At 37.9% G+C, this 18,156-nt stretch overlaps 1 protein-coding gene across 1 annotated transcript in view; it reads right to left on the reverse strand.

Annotated features, from left to right (window-relative positions):
* LOC141436444 (uncharacterized) overlaps positions 1 to 16,665 on the reverse strand; it is a 168,553-nt gene extending 151,888 nt beyond the window's left edge. Inside the window, exon 1 of the mRNA XM_074099468.1 lies at positions 16,280 to 16,665. The gene's annotated coding sequence lies outside the window, so the exon portion shown is untranslated. The remainder of the gene's footprint in view (positions 1 to 16,279) is intronic.
* Positions 16,666 to 18,156: the final 1,491 nt, after the last annotated feature.

Below are 18,156 nucleotides of genomic sequence, written 5' to 3' on the forward strand. Positions count from 1 at the left end.
ATTTAGAAACAGTAGTTTTAGACATAAGACGGGATAGTAAATTTTCGCCTATTTTCCGTAGATACCTCTAATCGAAACCCTGAAAGTATGCCGATTTGGGACCATTTCTTGACCGTGATACGAATTTCTATTTGTTTATTTTATTTTCTGTAATGTCACCAATAAATGTTTCTTTTCTTCTTTCTTTCCTTCCAATAACCTCGGTATTTTTTTACTCTCTTTGCATAATGTCCTTCATAATAATTAACGATGTAGATGAGAATAATTTTCGTCGAAACCGAGAATTTGTCACGACTGAAACATTCTCACGTTTAATTTATATCATATCGATATTGACAGTACCGTCACTTTGTGTCGATAACATCGTCATTTCGTTACATTGCAAGTATAGCGAATCCTATTTGGGCCAGTTAAGCTTTACGGGGTTTAGCGAAAAACTTTTTAATGGTTTTTTTACATTCCATTCCATTTGAAATTCCAGGATTTTGCAAAATCCATAGAAATTCCCAGAAATTTCATCGTGAATTTAATCAAAGTTGTATTTATCCATCCCAGCTTATATACGTCCCACTGCTGGGCAGCGCCTCCTCTCAGAACAAGAGGGCTTGGGCCATAGTTCCCACGCGGGCCCAGTGCGGATTGGGAACTTCACACGCGCCATTGAATTGCTTCGCAGGTTTGTGCAAGTTCCTCACGATGTTTTCCTTCACCGCAAAGCTCGTGGTAAATTTCAAATGTAATGTAATGTTGTATTTCTAAACGAGCCTAATTTCGTCTCTAATTCTACCATCTAGCGGTTGAAAATTTGGTATATTATTCTGATCCCGTGGGAATTTTGGTATAAAAGTGGCTTAAGTGTTATTCCCGACTTCCAGCTGTTTCTGACCATACTAAATTTCGTCCAAAATTCAAAATGCTTCAAAAGGGATCCCTTCGACTACCATAATTTTATAAGTCATAATGTAATGTTTGTCATAATTTTTTTGTAAATTTTTCATAAGCTTTTAAATGGGTTTTTGGCCAATCAACTATTTTACCGACACTTTGGGCGTCTATTGCGTTACCATAATTGCACTTCCAACAACATATTTCACGGTTCAATAGCTTAAACTTACGTAGGATGGCATGTATTCATGTACACCATCTATTAAATTACAGAAAAAACATGTTTACTTACAAAAATCTGCAATTGTTTGAGAAATGACTTGTGTGATTAGTGTGAATGATGCCGTCTCCGTCTATTCGAACAAAACAAACAGAGACGCCATCACATTTAACCGTCAGTTAACACTAATCAATGGATGGTGAAACAGCCCCTTAATTTAGTACTAACTGTTGCTATTCCGTGGGAACTATGCAGTTTTCCAGGATCAAAACAATCCTATGTATGTCCTTCCCCGGGACTCAAACTATCTGTATACCGATTTTATCTAAATCGGTTCAGCGGTGTAGAAGTGATGGGGTAACAAACAAACACACAGACGTACAAACTTTCGCACTTATAATTTTAGTGGGAGAGTGGGATTAAGATTTAAATAGGCAATTTACGATTTTATTTCTTAATATGTGTGTATCCTTAGTTTAAATTAAATTCAGAATCTTAGATGTATAGTTTTGTCCATAAGCAAGGACGCAAGTTCTCGAGTGGAGACCGCGGATCGGCAAGCGCAGCGTAGGACGTCCACCAACGAGATGGTCGGATGACCTGGTTAAAGCCGCGGGTCACGGTGGATGCAGGCCGCTGCCAACCGAAGCGACTGGAGGTCTATGGGGGAGGCCTATGTCCAACAGTGGACGTCCTACGGCTGAGATGATGATGATGATGAAGGACGCAAGGTATACATTGCCTACGGACACAGCTTTTTACGCTAGCTACTTCTAGCTAAGATCGGTTTCCGCAAATAGCCGGCATATGATACTTTCACCAGGTTGGTCTAAAAAACTGTAATTACGGTAACATCACCATCGGATTGCCTATTGCAGTACAAGTGATAAACTTTTGACTTTAAGTCATAAGAATATCACTAAATACTTTTTCACTTCTCATGCTCGTAAAGTTCGTGTTCATGCTGGATCTAGGCGACATAAAATTACTTTTTATTCTCTAGTGCATAAAGTAAAATCTTCGTCGAAGACCAAGGCAACAAGGCAATCAGGTGTTAACAGCCACAAACAAAAAAGTTTCTATATATTTTTATTATAATTTGTATTTGTATAAAACTAAAAAAAATAACAATCAAATAAATCAAGAAATCTAAGTAAGTATTTATAATAATATTAGCAATGCATGAAAAATAAAAGGTACCCAGTAAGGGAACAATGTTTCCACTGTTCATCTCGCAAATCAAATGTGTTATATATATATAAGTATGTCTTTTAGTGCTTTTCGCGACAATTTTTCCTTCGCGGAAAGTAGGATTGTAACATTTTTGGATCCCAGTTTTAGATCCGCTGTCGCTTGTGCCCAGCGCCCGCGCAGGCCGTTACGTCAGTGCACGGACTTGTAAATTTGACATTAAACGTAGAAACCGATGCAAAGGTTGCACTGACAGCCAAGGCCTCAGCCCACCCGACTGTCACGATATGGGTAGAACAAAGATTGATGCTGGCTTTTGTTTAGTTTTAGTTTTAGTTTTTGAAGGTTTGTGTTTGAAGGCAGGACGTTCGTGCACCCACGTAAAGTAGGTAACTCGATAAATCAACGCGTACGCACATTTTAGATATACAAAACTAATATACTACGGTTTTATTAGCGTTGTACTTAAATGTTAAAATCTTGACCTGTTTTTTTTGGAAAATACTACCTTTGTAACATACAATATACTTTATTTACATTAATATTGTTTCGTATGTACAGGTCGCTAATTTTTAACAAGCGATTTCCAGTATAATGACATGTAAGTTTATATAGCTTACATTATATTACTGTGCTAGTGTGCCAAAAAAAAGTATACCTACACATGCCTACAATGTCTGTTTTATATACATGTTCAACGACTGTCTAGATTTTCATGGTATCGGTGTTGTTTATTCACTAGATGGCATAGCGAATATATTCAGTGTTAAATGTGACACTAACTCGGTTATTTACGAAAACAAAAATTAAGTTATAACCATAACTCGAACAACTGAAATTTCCTATTACAGGAGTAAAAAGAAAAACTATCGCGATAAAACATGTTCCACAAAAGGTATTGGCAAAATAAATAACGTATTACGGATTCTGATGGTCCATATTACCTATATATATTCATTGCTCTATCTGTCTTCACAGTTTACGTAACACATGTTTTCTAATGTAGCCCATCTCCTCTACGTTCTGATCTATGATCCTAATAAACTACCTAGCTAGTACTGGCTGGGACCGATAGTTGCACAAAAAAGTAAAAAAAGTATACGCATTCGTAAATTGAAAAAAAAAAACATAGACATGGATTTCATTTTTTCTACGTATGATCCTAACAAACTACCCTGGTAGTACTGGCAGGTACAGACAGTTACACTAAAAAGTAAAAAAGTAAATGCATTCGTAAATTTAAAAAAAAACTTGGACACGGATTTCACTTTTATGGAGCATTTTGAATAGACAGACGACCGCTAATAGCTTGATGTTACGTGTTCGACCGCAAGAGAAATGTATGGCACATCACTAATCAGGGTTGCCATATGTTAGGATGTTTTTAGAGCCTAAGTCTAAACTTTTTTAAAGCTTGGACTAGAGTTAATCCGCGCAAAAATAAGTGATAAACCCCCGAAACTACTGTGGCACTGTTTTATCCCATATTTTATCCTTTTAGGGTACTTGATTTTCTTGAAACAATGACCACAGCTGTAAAATATGATATCTGCAGGGCTACTACGAAACTCGAAACTTGAAGTTCGTATCGTATCGTACCGTCCCTCTCGCTCTCGTATTATACAGCATAAGTTTAGTGTCAGAGGGACCGCACGACACGAACTTCCGAGTTTAGAGTTTCGTAGTAGCCCTGCTGTTATTTACCCGCTTCGATCGGAAAATTGGGGGTTCTGTCAAATCAATCTAATCACCTGTCAAAATATTCTGGATCATTTTAAAATCGGTAGTAAATATTACAGAGTAAAACTATTTAGCGCCACCTGAAGGAAAAGCACTCTAAATAAATAAAGATAGGAAAATATGCAATCAAAATAAACTGCAAAAAAAAGACACAGAAAAAAAATCACGATTACACAATGAGGGCTATCGTTTTTTGTCTCACTAGATGGCGCACTGTTGCGTGAGGTTTTTAAGTATGGCTTTTAAAGTCTGTGATTACGGGCGTGAAAGCAAAGTTTAGATTAAAATCATATTTAATACACCTTAAAACCGTACCATAAAAATATCGAGCATGCCACACCACAGTGTCGCATAGTCCCCGTCTTGTTCGGAAAAAAGGAAGGACAAAGATTTCCGATAGACAAAACTGTTTCTTAACACAGACATTCATTGCCCCGGAACGCATATTTGCCATAATTAATTTCAGACATTGCAAAATATTCACAAAATTATTCTAATTATAAATAACCCGCGTAGCTCACCCAAAAACTATGAGATTTGACATTTCGGAGACCTCACGCTACACTAGCGCCTCTAGTGGCGAATTCATACGCGATAGCCATGATTACAAGTACACATAAGCAGGTGGCAATGCGCTCAGGCTCAGCATAAGCTGCAAGCTGAAAAATTGCAGCTCTGTACCACTACCATGAGTTTACAGTACCCCTAGTGTAAGTTTTCAAATAAATCTCAATTTGTATGGAAACACGAACATCGCAAACGTTCCGCTAGAGGCGCTGTTCGTGTTTCCATATAAATTGAGATTTTAACGCGAACGCGATCGAGACGTATTTTCTAACCGAAAACTTACACTAAGGGCACAGTGCCCGTACTCGATAGCGACGGCGTAAATTATTTGTATGGAGAATTGTACAACGCCTCTATAAATAATTTACGCCGTCGCTATCGAGTAGTTGTAGTGGTACTGATTTGCGCCCGTCCCACAGTGAAAACTAATTCTAGAGCCGGGTAAGGCTATATTGTTATTTATAAAAAAAAAAAATACGTAAGATCCTTATCTTTAACCATAGCCATTGATACCGTAAAACTAATGAGTGCTATTTTTTGTATTTTAGCACGCTCGCGATTCTCGGACTGTCATTTTTGAAAATACCCATACGTGTTTTCAAAGATCTTTCCTTTTGAAATAACGGACGGAATTTTTGCCTGGTGTAGATTTTCTTATCTTCAGCATTATATATAGTAAATAGTACAGTCGAACACGCTGATTCATATAGCATTTAATAATCAATTTCACTGTGATTTCCTTGACAAGAGTATGGGACGTTAACATGACATTAGTAGCACAAAGGTTCCACCCTTGTACACTCGAACCAACTGAATCGTGACCCACTGTGGAACCTTTTCGAAGATAGTCATGGTGACATCCGCATTGCTTGACAAGGGAATCTATCATGACACTTACTGTGAGAACGTTCTATGGTGGGTTAGGTAGGAATCAAATGGTTCGACTGTACATGATTTGTGCCAATGACGTATACGACGCACCTATACGTAAGAAAAATTTAAATACCGAACACCGTGTCGCCAATTGCAATTGTAACTGGCAACACATAAAGAAAAATATTTAAAATTGTTCCCTATTCAAAAATTCGTCCCATTCGCTAATTGTCATACCGGCTGATGAATGATGATTGCGTCAATCCTAAACGGCGTGTAACAACCGTGAGCCGAGTGTCGCCTGGCGAATCATCACTCTTCGTGAAATGGAGAAACGATTGTGGTAAGGCTCTGGTAATTCATAAGAAGAACGACTAGCGATTTAGATTAATTTTACTCATAAGAAGGTTGTTGATGTCGTTGTTTTAACTCTTTATTGTACATAAAGCTCGTTAAATTAACAGTTAAATACAGAAAGAGATGTACAAAGGCAAACTTATCCCTTAAAGGGAACTCTTCTAGGTATTCTGCCTTCAGAAGGTAAGATTCTATAGGTATGATTGTAATCCAGTTCAACAATTTGTCTCATTTGCTAATTGTCACAGCGCCCGCAACTGATGACTGATGATTGCATCAGACCAGTTACAAAACGGAATCATGAGGCTAGTCATCAGTCTTCGTGAACAGGAGAAACGATTATTGGGTTTGGTGGATAATTAGGGAGCGATGAGTGATGGTTGAATCAGTTGAATTGAAATTCAAGGATTTGACTCAGATGCCATCCCAAACAACTTGTACAAACAAGATTTGAGTGTATATTAGTGATGCATCTTATTAGAAATGGAAATCTGGATTCAATAGATTCAAATCCTTAAGCGAATACGATATCAGCCGATTTTAAATCTTATTGACGAGGAGTTACTTATTCTTCTAACCAATCTATCGAATAGAGCGGCTTGCGATCGGCTATTGACTTATACTATGAAATCCCCAAAACCGCAGGAATAACGAAACTAATGAAAGCAAGTACCTACGCAACAATTTTAATGCCAGTTGCAGCCGTTGTACAAAAACGCTTCCGCTCCGCTCTCTCCTACCCGCAGCCTTATTCTAAGCGCTGGCAGTGAAAATTGAATTTTATGACCAGCGCTTAGGCACGAAAGTACATTGTCCAGGGAAGACATTATTAACAAATCTACGAGCATCGACAGATTGAGATTACCGACATCATTGAGCAAGAGATTTGGACACAAAATGTATTTTAGACGCAAAATTACACAAAAATGTAAGAGGAGTGAATTTGATCTTTTTTGTTACATTACTTAAAAGGAAGGAGCTTCAAGCTAAGTTTACATTATTGATTTGAGACAAAATGATGCCCTGTAGTTTCCGATGGGTTGGGTCCATATCGACTGGCATAGTTGTTTAAAGTCAGAATGTATCGTTTTTATCATTATAACTAGCAGGTGGTAGGACCTTGTGCAAGGTCCGGCCCGATTGCTACCACCATCTTGCTCGCTAATCCTGCCGTGAAGCAGCAGTACTTCCACTGTTGTTTCGGCGTGGAGAGTAAGTCAGCCGGTGAAATTACTGGCACTTGAGGTATCCCATCTTAGGCCTCTATATAAGTATGTTTATCCGTTGCCTAGTATCCAAAGTACAAGCTTTGCTTAGTTTGGGACTAGGTCAATTGGTGTCAAGTGTCCCATGATATAACAACCTAAGATATATCCTGCGGACCGCAACCCCCACACACACACACACACACACACACACACACACACGCACGCACGCAAGCACGCACGCACGCACGAACGCACGAACGCACGCACGCACGCACGCACGCACACACACACACACACACAACAAAAAAAAACATTGCTAGAGGTCTCTTCATTGCCTAAATTCTTGCTGGACTATACATGGCATTTTATATACTATGAATTGGTCATTAAGTACTGTAATGTCATGTAAACGTTTTTATCAATATTATATAAATAAATATACAAAAAAAATATCCGGGTGAAAAGCAGCTTTATTAAAATGTCTTCCGAAACAGGACAAACAATGGGGCTCGAGATATTAATTACTGCCAAGACATACGACGGCCCATTCTGTACCATAACAGGAATGTATGTATACTTATTACATTCTTGGCGTAGATGGGCATGCATCATATTTTATGTGTTTATATATAGATAGGTACATACCAATAAACATATTATAAATGCGATTGTATGTTTGTTTCTCTCTAACGACGAAATAACTTAACAAATTTAGAGAGTCGTTAAACCAGACAATTTTCAATACCATGTTGAAAATGGCTGATTCAAATGAAACACACTTAAGGTACTGGCACCGCATGGAAACTCCCTTTCATATAAAAAACGGCCAAGTGCGAGTCGGAGTCACGCACGAAGGGTTCCGTCCGTACCATTATCTATTAGACATTGGCAAAAAAGCGGCAAAAAATCAAGTGTGTTGAATGCGAGCCGCCCTTTAATATTTATTTTAATTTCATTATTAATTTTTTGCGACGGGGGTTAAAAAGAGGGGGCATTCTGCGCGCCGTCAATCCGTTTTAGCGGAAGCATACGCTTAAGCAGCAACAAATCAAGACCAAGAATACTACTTTACTGCATCGTAATAAGAGACAAAATTGTATGTTGATCGAACATAACGAGGGTATTTATTTACATGAAAAATAAGCGTCGCTGTACTTAAGTAACCTCTGTCCCTTATTGAGGACAAAGCAATCTTGGCATGACTTCAAGGGTCTGATGCTTGGATTTATTATATTGTTTGTTTGTTCATAACATGACTTAGGCTTAACTTGACTGTAAACCTGCAAATTGGGTCACAAAGTTTTCTAGTTCTAGTTCTAAATACCTACTTAGATTTTCTTCTTGGGAGTCATACGTAAATATTACTTGGTTTGGATGTAAACAAAACAACGTCAATTGTTGTCTGAAATATGTAAACTCCCCCATTAAACTGTCTGAAATACACTAGTCTAGTCTGTATTGGAATGATAGATAAGTAAAATCTTTAAAATCCTTGAATGTACCAAATCTGGAAGCTGAAGTTTGTTTACATTTAGTTAAATACCTATTCAAACCAAGTATAGTTGACCACGCTACCCTAAAATTGTGGTCTCGTCTATTGGAGGATAATTTTTACTTTGCCCAGTAAATGACGGTATGTATGAGGTTACGGCGAAGGAACGATGGCATCGCTTTAATTCAAGCAAACCTTAATTAGCTAGAATCTAACATAAGAATAATAAAATATTTTGACAAACAAATACATACGTCAAGATCCTAGACATAGATAGGCCAAGAACACACTTAGGTCACAGAACAGAATAAAAGATAAACATAGTCTAGAATTGCCTCGATTTTAAAAGTATTTAATTACTTAGTAAGTATTAAGCAGCATTACGAAGTTCATAATTATTGAAAAATTGTTGGAAGATTATAAACATAATTTCTAAACTGTTCCCTAAAGTCAAAATAGTTCGCATTTTGCTCGTTAGTGGCGCCACCGTCTTTGCTTGGTATAAGTTCTTTTTCCTGAAAAGTCATTGTAATCTTTTTCTCTTTGCATTAAACCGTTAACAATTTATTCTATTCCGGAGTATTATTTCCTCAGGTTATGGGCCGTCCGATAAACTCAAAATAGAATCGAAGTTAAATTTAGTGCATATGAATAAAAAAAATAAACCAATTCGTTGTAATTGCGGCAATAAAACTCATCCGATCCAGTTATAAAATGGCTACGTCTAACCTTCAAATTGAGAAATTAGCCGGCCGGGAAAACTATTCGACATGGAGATTTGCTGTCAAATCATATTTAGAACACGAAGAATTATGGCAATGTGTTGATCCAGGCAGTAATGTCGATGCCAAGATAGATATTAAAGCCAAGTCAAAGATAATTTTGTTGGTGGAACCTATTAACTACATCCATATCGAAAACGCAAAAACATCAAAAGAAGTATGGATAAACCTTCAAAAGGCATTCGAGGACTCCGGGCTGTCAAGAAAAGTTGGCCTATTAAAAGATTTGATAAATACTTCACTAGACAATTGCTCCAGTATCGAAGATTACGTGAATAAGATTATGAGTACCGCACATAAATTACGAAATATTGGTTTCGACGTTGGTGACGAATGGCTTGGAACACTCATGCTGGCGGGTTTACCGGATAATTATAAACCTATGATCATGGGTCTGGAAAGTTCTGGCATTATTATTTCATCAGATTTTATTAAGACAAAACTTTTGCAGGAAGTGAAAGTTTCCGAGTCTACTGCATTCTTTACGAAGCACAGAAATATCTCTAACAATAATTCAAAGCCCAAAGGAAAAGGCCCACGATGTTATAATTGTAACAAATATGGACATTTTAAAAATCAGTGTACAGTGAAGAAAACTACTAATCATAACGGTTTTTCAGCAGTTTTTTCAGCCTACACCACCCTTCATCAGGACGATTGGTTTGTAGATTCAGGCGCTACCATGCACATGACAAGATGTTCTGACTGGATGTATGATTTACAACCACCTCCGATTCAAAAAATAATGGTGGCGAACAGTGACTCCGTCTCCGTGCAAAGTATGGGTAATGTAAACATTCAAACCAATTTATGCAAGAAAAACTGCCCTATCCAGGTGAGAAATGTTTTATTTATTCCTGAGCTGAGTGCAAACCTGTTATCGGTCAGTCAATTGACAAAAAATGGCTGTAAAGTGGAATTCACTGATATGGGCTGTAACATATACAATGCTAACAAGGTCCTCATAGCAACTGCCCAACTAACCAATAACATGTACAAACTCAATACTGTTATAGGCAGTGCTTATGCTGTTTCATCTGAAAGTAGGACAGATATTGTTACATGGCACAAGAGAATGGCACACTTGAATATAGCTGATGTGAAGAGGTTAGAGGTATGTGCAGAAGGTATAACTATTACCAATAAAGAAATTGATGCAGTTTGTAAATCATGTTGTGAAGGAAAACAAACACGACTACCGTTTCCCCAATCTGGTTCGAGAGCAAGCACTTTACTAGAAATAATACATACTGATCTATGTGGTCCGATGGAGACACCATCAGTTGGTGGTGCGAGGTACTTCATAACCTTCATAGATGATTATTCTCGCAAAGTGTATGTGTATTTTCTAAAGAATAAAATGGATATTAAATCTGTATTTGAAAGATTTAAAAGCGAGGTGGAAAATGAGTTGGAATTGAAAATAAAAGTGTTAAGAAGCGACAACGGGAAAGAATATTGTAATAAAGACTTTTCTGATTTTCTAGCAGCTTCCGGCATCAAGCACCAGACCAGCGCTCCCTACACGCCTGAACAAAATGGACTTTCTGAAAAAATGAACCGTAGTCTGGTGGAGCGAGCAAAATGCATGCTATTTGAGGCAAAACTGCAGAAAATATATTGGGCCGAAGCAGTCGCTGCTGCTGCTTATATCATCAATAGATCGCCATCACGAGTTCTGGCTGAGGTAACACCTTATGAAAAATGGACGGGTAAGAAACCAAACATTTCACACTTAAGGATTTTTGGTTCTAAGGTCATGGTACATGTTCCGAAGCAAAATCGTTTAAAATGGGATCGTAAATCACAAGAATTGATTTTCGTCGGCTACTGTGAGAACACAAAGGGGTACAGATTGATTAATCCTAATAGTAAGAAGGCAGTGATAAGCAGGGATGTGATATTTATCGAAAATTCTATAGATAACGTCACACAGAAACCTACCCTAGAGCCTCAGCTTATTACACTACCTCTCAGTTCAAATTTGAATTGTGCACAAGAAAGCAATGAAACATCTGTGATACAGGTTGATGATAGCTCCCAAACAGACACTGACACTGAAGATACTACTGATACTTTTTTTGACAGCAGTGTGATGAACAGAAATGATGATGAAACGTATTATCCCAGCACTAGTGACAGTGATACTAGTTTCGAGAGGAATATCACTCTGAGATCACATCAAAAACGTAGTGAGCAAGATAATAATTTCATGTGTGTTCAGTTTTCAGATCCACTGACTGTCAAGGAAGCTTTGTCGGGCCCTGATGCCCAGCATTGGAAAAAAGCGATGGATGAGGAGTATCAGTCATTATTGGAAAATAATACATGGGAAATGACTTCTCTACCAGCTAACAAGCGCCCTATACCATGTAAATGGGTATTCAAGAGAAAGACCAATGAAAATAGAGAAATAGTAAGGTACAAGGCACGTCTTGTTATTAAAGGTTGTTCACAAAAACCTGGAATAGACTACACCGAAGTTTTTTCACCGGTAGTAAGACATGCTTCGTTGAGGTATTTGTTTGCCCTGGCAGTGAAATACGATTTAGATATATGTCAGATGGATGCAGTGTCAGCTTTTCTTCAAGGTGACATTGAAGAGGAAATTTACATGATGCAGCCACCTATGTATGAAAGTGGTGATAGAGTATGTCGATTGAGAAAATCACTGTATGGATTAAAACAAGCCAGCAGGCAATGGAATAAGAAACTTGACTTTACATTGAAGCAAATGGGTCTGTTACAGTCTAAGTTGGATCCATGTATTTATTATAAAATAGTCAACAATGAGGATATGTTTTTTCTAGCAGTCTATGTCGATGACCTGGTATTGTTTACAAATAATCAAGGATCTAAACAACAAATCCAAGAAGAATTACATAAACAATTAAAAATAAAGGTTTTGGGTGATATAAAGTACTGTATTGGAATACATGTAGAGAGAGACAGGCCAAAAGGCATTATTTATTTGGATCAAAGAAAGTACATTGAAGAAGTTTTAAATAAATATGGAATGTCAGATTGTAAAACTGTTAATACTCCTATAGATATGAATACGAACGTACAAAGTAAATCTGAGGAGAATAAAGTCTTAAATGATATACCTTATCAAGAGATTATTGGGTGCTTGTTATATGTTTCACATATTACCAGACCAGACATATGTTATGTTATAAATATGTTGAGTAAATATAACAACAATCCTGACATGCGACATTGGGTTGCACTCAAGCGCGTCATGCGTTACTTGAAAGGTACTCTAGATTATAAATTGAGTTATAAGAAAAATCTAGAGGAGACAATGACTCATGGATACTGTGACGCAGACTGGGCGAGCGCTGAAGATGACCGGCGTTCCTGCACGGGTTATACATTCTTGTTCCAGGGAGGAACAATTAGCTGGAACTCCAGGCGACAACCTACAGTAGCACTTTCCACAACTGAGGCCGAGTACATGTCATTGTCGGCGTGTGTACAAGAAGCTCTGTGGCTGAGGCAGTTTCAAGAAAGTTTTTGGCCTCAGTTGAAGAATGAGGCCTTGGTGATCTATAGCGATAATCAAAGTTCTATAAAACTTTCAGGTTCCGACGGATATCATCCTAGGACCAAACATATTGATGTGAGGCATCACTATGTCCGCAATAAGGTTCTGGAAGGGGCCATTGAGGTGCGTTACGTGCAGACCGACAAGATGATTGCAGATGCTCTTACCAAGGCGACGTCACATACGAAACTGGTTTTCTGTTCATCTAAGATGGGATTATGTTTAAGGGAGGATGTTGGAAGATTATAAACATAATTTCTAAACTGTTCCCTAAAGTCAAAATAGTTCGCATTTTGCTCGTTAGTGGCGCCACCGTCTTTGCTTTTATATAAGTTCTTTTTCCTGACAAGTCATTGTAATCTTTTTCTCTTTGCATTAAACCGTTAACAATTTATTCTATTCCGGAGTATTATTTCCTCAAAAATATTCAAATCTTCATAATGCTAAACGCAATTTCGCAAAACTTTCTCTCACTGGAAAAATACATTTTTCCTTCTCATCCAAGTTTTCGTAAGTTTTTCGAAGTATCTTCATTCTCGTTTTTTTTTAAATCTAAATGACTGGGATAATAAACAAGAGGAGTTGCATAAGCTAAACGTCTGAGTGCTCGACTCGCTAATGCCCAATAGACGACACCCTACTGCCATCTCTATTGCTTATGACATAAGAAGATGCTAACTATTGAGACAGCGACGTGCACTCAAAGAATAAATAAATAAATATGATGTTATTGTATTATATTATATTATATATATTATACTACTGGGGTCGCCAGTTAGTTTTAAGTAGGGTCTGAGAATGCTGTTTTAGTACATTGTGTCTTAAGGGCGGTAAATAAGGAATTACGAACGAGAGTCTATTAGAAGCCCGAAGTCGAAGACTGGGGGCTTTAATGAGTCTATGTTCGTAATTCTAGTACCGCCCGTGCGACATACAATGTTTTTCATCACATTTGCGAGTAAAATTGTATATTTGTAAAAGAAAAACGAATATTTTTTCAAAAATTGCCGGTACCGCTGGCTGCGCTCTTGGCAGCGCCGGCTCACCGTACCAGCGCAAACTCATTTACCGACCTTGGGCTTCATGACATGAAAATTAGTACGGGCAATGACTCATTTACCGACCACGGGTTTCATGACAAGCACATTAAGGTCGAGGGTTTTATTTGGAGGGTTGCAACCAAGGTAGCCTGCATGTTACGACACTGTTGCGAGCACGTGTGATGAAAAAATTATCAAGGTCCAGTTTGTTTTCTTTGATGAAGTAGGTATTATTTAATTATATGCAAATAAGTAACATACAAAATAAGAAGGCTTAGTAGATAAATACCTATATTCAAAGACCGTGGTCCGCCTATTGCCTACGCTTGTACTAGTTTTGCCCGTGGCTTCACACGCGTATACCGTTACCACTAACTTAAAGTGGGATAGTACCAAAAATTACGTTTGACATTTTATCGCGACCCCGTCGTGGTAATATTAATTTAAAATATAAGTTACGTTCGTGTCAATTGTTTGTACCCCGAATCAGGTTTCCACGTGACAGGCTTAGCCTAGTGTGGAACCAACGGAAACCCTACTTGTAATTTGTTTTTGCTTTTAATAAACCATTTTGATTATTGATTTTGATTTTTTTGTTATTCCAGACACCCAGCAATCTAAATACCTACCAAATTTCATCCAAATTTGTTCAGCCGATTTAGCGTGAAGAAATAACAAAGAAAAATTCTCATTCTCATTAGTAAGTTAAGTAGGTATTATATTTTCTTTCAGTGTACTTATTTTTTATACTTTGGGTAATTGTGCTATTACTTATTCTGTGCTTTGGGCTGGAAAACACTATTATATGGCCAATAAATAGTTTACAATCCTCTCACTGGCTATTTCAAACGTACTATTTCTGAAGCTCAGCCATTTCCATTGCTGACTGTACGCGACAGCAGACATCAATTTTGCAGAGCTAGCCTTGTCATGTCGCATAACAACAATTCCCATTTTAGATACGTATTTACATGGTATTCTACTTTAGCCTTTGTTACCTGTCTAAATACATGTGCACATATACGAGTACCTACCTACCGACAGGTCGATTCACAAGAGATGGTACGAATATTGAATGAGTGAATTATATATAAGGTCTATGAGTGCATCACAAAATGGTTGAATACAGATTCATTATATTATACTTAGGTACTTATTTACAAAATGTAGGGAAGTCCCTGTATATAAACGGCACTCACACAGTGACAAGTAACACTACTTTCATTAATTTTATACATACGAATAGAGTACCTAAAACACAGTTTATTACCGTTAAACTTCTAAAATAAGTTTGTCAGCGACGTTTTTCAAGTAAAATTTCGTCAACATTTAAAAAAAATGTCGCTTAGATCAATTAGCCTTTAAACCGTTTTTTGCCACGGTACCTACGCAAAAAGTGATAGCTAGGTGGTACAACAGTTGTAGGTAGATGACTTTAGAAAAAATCAGTACCTACATTTTTATTTTTTTTGACAAAACAAGGAATAAAAACGTGTTCGAGAAGATACTTAACTTCCCGTTATCAAAGTTATTTTTTGTTGCGTGGGGGAATATCGCATTGGCGTAGGTTGTTCTGTGGTTGTCGCTTAGGTATCCATATCATTATCATCGCAGTCAAATAAATATAGAACTCTTGTGCAATTCATTAATGACAGGTAGGTACTTAATGATTGTGACAAAATGACAATACACCGAATTGATACAAAATGGCGAAAGTTTTTAAGTATGTTTATGAACCTTTTACGCTAGAACGGCAACGGATTTGGATGAAATTTGGTATATATATAGATAGATTAATCTCTGGTAGGTATGCCGCATTGGCTACTTTTTATTCCAATATTCCCACGGGATTAGGATGTGATGTCGGGCATTCATACTAAGTAGGTCCCTATACACTTCGGGAGTTCTGATCGGAATTTATGATCTCTAAATTCAATTTAAACTGCCCCAGATGTAGGTTTGCAGCATGAATGAAGCTGCGGGAAAAAGGGTAGTGTTAATTGTATATATTGTCACGGGCTCATGTTGTAGTATTGTAATGTACCTACGTACCTACCTACCTACATGATTACTTACGTACTTACACCATGCTTGAGCTTGAATGAAATGAATTGGATCTACTGTAGGTACATGCTTTTGTGTAAGTAGGTAGTAATGACAAGTACATGTACGTAGGTAACAAATAAAAATTATCAACGCGATTCTTACCAAAATAAAATAGATTTAATTCGCTTTTGCCGCTTAAAGCTTAAAAACAATAAATTAATTAAAAATAATTCGCATAGCAAATTAATCTATGGCAATAAAACCATCAACACACGCCGCGACTTTAAAAAAGCAGTTTCTAAACTAACGTTTCTTTTTTTTCACAACTCACCAGTCAAAATAGCACGGACTACCGCCAGATTTGCGCCAATCACCGCCGCCAAAATCGAACGTTCCACTTATTACAATTCACAACAACTAACATTTACAACATCGAAGAACCGAAAACTGGGAGCCGTTTTGTACACACGACCTAACTTTTAGAAGTAGAATTACAACACAACTTTTCGTTCGCTAACTATTAACAGCACTTGAAATCCGCGTTATCCTGGTTAAGAATCACTGGGAATGTTTAGTAATCCGATTCGGATCGCGTTTAAGTTTTAAACGAGTTTCACTGTATTGGAAATGAACACGATCGCTTTACGCGAGCGGCCATACTTGTTACGTGCAACGCGTACAACGGGTATAACAGGACTGAGGAAAAATGGCGAACCGATGAGAGGCCGTGGTTGGTCCGCTATGGACTGGGACCGCGCCGTGCGAGCAAAGAGTAAACCGGATTCGCAGACTGTCCAACTACGAGTAGGTAAATATATAAATTATGAACTTTTCAGCCGTGAAACGTGAAACTATCATAATTCCTTATTCGTTGCCGTTAACTCATGTAAGTACGGGTTTTCGAGGCTATTGGCATTGAATTGCCGACTAGACAGCTATCGCCTATGCAGGTTCCTCACGGCACGGGGTAGTGCCGCCCCCTTGTGGGCGCTGGAGCTTTTCGTGGAACAGACATACATATGAAGTTGGTATTATTAACTGTTTTATAAAGGAGGCGTTAGTATGTTTTTTGTATAGGGGGCGGCAGTCCATAAAAGGTAGGGAACCTCTGACCTAGTGGTTTGGTTAGCAAGCTGATTAAGAAGCTTGAATCCCGGGTTCTATCTATATATAAGTTTGTTTATTCCTTGCCTAATACCCATACCCATAGCTTTGTTTACTTTGGGCCTGAGGGGTTACCACGAAACTCGCAAATCGAAGTTCGTATCGCACCGTTCCTTTCACTCCCGTATTAAATGACATAAGCGTCAACGGGACGGCAACATACGAAGTATAACAACATAGTTTGTGGTTCAATTTTAACAAGGATACGAAAATCTTGACACTACCAAACTGACAGTGCTACTCCAATAGTAATTGTCAGTAGAACATAATGAACTTAAATTAAAATTATTATATACTGTGAGAATGAGGGTTTTCACAAAGGCGCTAGATGGCGTCACTATCGTGAGGTCCATTTGGTGTTTTTTAACCAATCACGAGCAAATGTCAAACGGAACTCACGATACTAACGCCATCTAGCGATATTTCGCCTCTGTGAAAACCCTCATTACAACCTTTTATTTTGCTACTCCGCAACCGGACAGTATGTCCATTACAACATACCTCCGCAAAGTATTTAATATGTGAAGAGTAAGACAGCCGGTGAAATTACTGGCACTTGAGGTATCCCATCTTAGGCCTCTAGGTTGGCAACGCATCTGCAATCCCCCTGGTATTGCAGGTGTCTATGGGCGGTGGTGATCTCTTACCATCAGGAGACCCACTTTCTCGTTTGCCATCCAGTCAAATAAAAAAAAAATGTACCTGAATCAATCAAATAACACAGCGACGGTTAAGAACCAATACCGTCTATCTACCATCTTTTAGCATGATAGTTAGGTGTTATTGATTCTTAACCGTCGACAGGTGAATTCTGGTAAGATTTAACCAGTCTTTCGGCGCGTATTCTTTGGAACGCGCAACAGTGCGGACTATGGCGGCTAGCTACTGCCACCATGCCACCGACCGACACAGCGAAGAAACAGGTTTAAAAAAAATTCGAAGCCGTAGACAATCACGCCTACCTTCAACTTTTTTTTTAATTTATTGAGTATTTTAGACACCAGGTACAGGAATAATGTACTAACAAAAGTAAATAAAAATATT

This window comes from Choristoneura fumiferana, chromosome Z, assembly GCF_025370935.1.
Source record: "Choristoneura fumiferana chromosome Z, NRCan_CFum_1, whole genome shotgun sequence".
Lineage (NCBI taxonomy): Eukaryota > Metazoa > Arthropoda > Insecta > Lepidoptera > Tortricidae > Choristoneura > Choristoneura fumiferana.